The following is a 4,284-nucleotide window of genomic DNA, read 5'->3' as shown; positions in this document are numbered from 1 at the left end:
CTATGGTTATATTGGTTTATTATTGAACTGGCAATATGGTTCACTGGTATGGTTAATGGTTTATGCATAGTCAACGGTATGTGTTCACCAGCAAGTTATATTGTTCACCAGTAATGATGATGACTTGTTATCATTTGGTTATGTCGAAGACATGAATTGGATGTTTGGATTTGGTGTTTTTCTTATTAGTCTAATCGGGTTGATGGATTTGCCTTTACCGATAGATAGGTCTAGGTTATGGACCGGTACTCCAGATCAACACGACATGTTATGGAGATGATTTATTTATTGGTAAATGTATTGAGCCGACATGATGTATCGCATCAAGAATTATTTGTAATTGATTTAAATGTAATACCTTTAATGAGCCGACCTATACATTTGGTCTTAGGTTTTGTATAAATGATTGTAAGATTTTATTGAAGATTGGGGATATGGTTATGGTATGAGTGTATTCGAATATTGAAGAGCAAAAATAAACAGATCCTTGTGCGAATCATGCAAATATTATTTGAAGGCTGAAGGAAGGTTATGAAGGTGTTTTGACACTCATGTTCAGAGCTTAACCGGTATTGAATCCAGCATTAGAGATGCTATTTTGAGGATTACATTATCATTGGATTTAACCATCCAATTGTGTAGTCAGTGTGACTCCTATTTTTTTATTGAGCAATGAGATCTAGGCAGTTGGCCTTTCTGCATGTGCAGACCCCATTTGTATAAACATACTATATGCAGTAGTATCATCTGATTGTGGGTAAGGTTTCCCACCGTGGTTTTTCCCTTACTGGGTTTCCACGTCAAAATCTTTGTGTTATGTGTTGTGGATATTGTTTCTATTTCTGTTTCATGCATTTAGTTAAACCAGTACTACTATATCTATTAATTTGTTTTACCGGCATTTAAGTTTAAGTTGGAATAAATTTCATTTGGATTAAAATTTATCGACAATTGGTTCACAACTGATTCACCCCCCCTCTTAGTTGTCCTTCCCAGGACCTAATAGAGTGGATACTGTTAAACAGTTCAAATAATCGGAAGACAACTGAGAGGGGGGGTGAATCAGTTGTCACAAATTACAGAAACTATTAGCAATTTGAAACTTTAATACCAGAACCCAAAACATTAATACCGGAATAGAAATTAAACCAATTAAGAATAAATAATAATCACAAAATAAAAACCATCCACATGACACAGTATTTATACGTGGAAAACCCGGTAAAGGGAAAAACCATATTAGGAAGCCTACCCACAGTTAGATAATACTTTTTTAGTAAGTATGTGAATTAAAATTAAGGGGCCTACACTTGCAAGAAGGACAATAGCCGAGAGTGCACTACTCATCACAAAAGGAGCCTCACTGACTAGATAGAAATCCAGACTACAATCCAGAGAAGTGTTGAACTGCAAAAGATAGCATCTCCTATGCCTGAGTACAATTTCGGTTAAGCTCAATACCAGAGAACATAATATTCTTACATACACCCAATTCAATCTCCAATGATCGACCAAATCCTCTGCTTGGATGATATTACATTATTTGCACATTATATTCCTTGACCATGACCTCTAACATAACCATGATGATCTACAATGAGATCTTACATCTATATATACAAACCCTCGACCATAAACAATTATGTCGGCCACCAAATAATAAACCAATTACATAATTACAAACCATGTCGGCCTTAGACCAAACAAATAATATCCAACACATAAGACATCCCGGAAACACATTGAGAGGTCAAATCCACACGTTACATTAAAGTTGATCCATAACCTAGATCAACTAGGACCCAATATAGGTCCACATGCTACAAAAATGATCTCCATCCACCGAGTCTCAAACATGATCACCAACAGCATCCTGAAACTCCACCAGAAGCTGCACCAACACCACTTATGCAATTCATCAAAGATCTTCATCAAAAGCTCTGTCGGTGAAACACTCGCTGGAACCAAAAACTAAGCTTCTAAGAAAGTATGATAGCATCCGATCACCAGACCAAAATCAACTGACCGAATATGAGCATGAGTATCATGAACAAGCCAATTCTATCACCAAAACATGTCGGAGCCTATCGGATCATGTCGAATCCAAATCAACCAGAAACCACTCAACCTACCGGGACCAGAAGGGTGTCGATAAAGCATCCAAAAAACTAGTGTTGGCATCAATGACAAAACATCAATGCAACACATAATCAATTCCACCAAATTACCAACAATCTTCCCCTTTTCTATTGATGGCAACACTAGATGTGAAAAACATCTAAGTACCAAGAAATGCCAAAAAAGTCTCCCCCAATGAAAGACAGCCAATAATCTCCCACATATAGCTCTGAATGTCAATATCTCTTCCCCTTTGACTTTTTAATTTTCTTTCTTTGTCTTTTTCACATCAATATCTCTCCCCCTTTGACATCAATGCCAGAAATCTGACAAAAATATTAAAGAAAAAACATAAACCATTGAATCACAAAGCTGACTACTCCCCTGAGCAGTAGCATCCCACATGAATGTCGGAATGAATAGTATCTCTAATAATGCATGTCAGACTGATGCCAAACCACATCAATCAAGTCTCTACCAGAGGGGTAGAAACTCCCAATCCATCTCTCAGGTACTCAAATGATTCCTTAGGCAAAGATTTAGTGAAAATATTTGCAATCTTCTCTTTAGTGTTCACATAAACCAATCTAACTTCATTTGCTTCCACTTTTTCCTTCAAAAAGTTATACTTGATAGATATGTGCTTTGTTTTAGAATGAAATGCTGGATTCTTTGATATATCAATAGCAGTAGAATTATCACAGTGAATAACTATCGGTGCATCACAATCCACCTTTATATCCTTCCACATTTGCTTCATCCATAGATTTTGTGTATAGTTAGTAGCAGCAGCAACATACTTAGCTTCAGCAGTAGATTAAGAAGTACATGATTGTTTCTTGTTGATCCATGAAACCAACTTCTTTCCAAGAAAGAAAGCTCCACTAGAAGTGCTTTTCTGGTCATCAATATCTCCAGCCCAATCCGCATTTGTATATGCACATAAAGTAAAGTTATCATCCTTTGGGTACCACAAGCCATATTCTGATGTACCTTGTAAGTATCTAAAAATCCTTTTCATGAAAAATCTCATGATTTTCTCTAGGATCACTTTGAAACCTTGAAACAATACAAACAACATTCATAATGTCAGGCCTAGTCTGAGTCAAATAAAGCAAGCCTCCAATTTCATAGATGTAGGATTTACCGGTGCAGAAACATCTTTTCTTGTCAATTTCTCACTTATAACCATAGGAGTACTTACCAGTTTAGAATCTCCCATACCAAATTTCTTCAACAATTCCTTAGCATATTTAGTTTGACAGATGAAAATACCTTTGTCAGTTTGAGTAATTTGCAAACCTAAGAAAAATTTCATCTCGCCTATCATAGACATCTCAAATTATTTCTCCATATTCTTAGAAAATTTTATGCATAACTTATCTTCACCTCCAAAAATTATGTCATTATTGAATAATGTCATCAACAAATACTTCAATAATTAGTATATCATCATCAGTGATCTTATAATATAAATTATTGTCAGCACTGCCCTTAGTAAAACCAAGCTTCAAAATATATTTATCCAATCTTGCATACCAAGCTCTAGGTGCTTGTTTCAATCCATATAAAGCTTTACTTAACCTAAAAACCATATTTGTATCATCTGATAGTGAAAAACCATCAGGTTGCTCAATATAAACTTCCTCATCAAGATCCCCATTCAAAAATGCACATTTAACATCCATCTGATAAACCTTATAGTTTTTATAAGTAGCATAGGCAAGAAATAATCTTACAGCTTCAATCCTAGCTATAGGTGCAAAAGTCTCTCCATAATCAATTCCTTCCTTCTGAGAATATCCTTTACAAACTAATCAAGCCTTATTCCTTATAACTTGAACATCCTCATTCAATTTATTCCTAAAAACCCTTTTAGTTCCAATAACATTTTTATTTTTAGGTCGAGGAACCAAGGTCCATGTGTTATTTTTCTCAATCTGATCTAATTCTTCTTCCATAGCTTTCAACCAATATTCATCTTTACATTCCTCACTTACTGATACCGGTTCAACTTGTGAAATTAAGCATACCTCATTAGTTTCTTGTATTCTTCTTGTCATCACTCCATTGCTCTTATACCCAATGATTTGATCTTCTGAATGATTCAATCTTGTGAGATTTTGCCAAGATCAAGGGCACAATGAAAAGTATAAAAATAGAGAC

The sequence above is a fragment of the Cryptomeria japonica genome, chromosome 6 (genome assembly GCF_030272615.1).
Source record: "Cryptomeria japonica chromosome 6, Sugi_1.0, whole genome shotgun sequence".
Lineage (NCBI taxonomy): Eukaryota > Viridiplantae > Streptophyta > Pinopsida > Cupressales > Cupressaceae > Cryptomeria > Cryptomeria japonica.
This window is presented reverse-complemented; position numbering follows the sequence as displayed.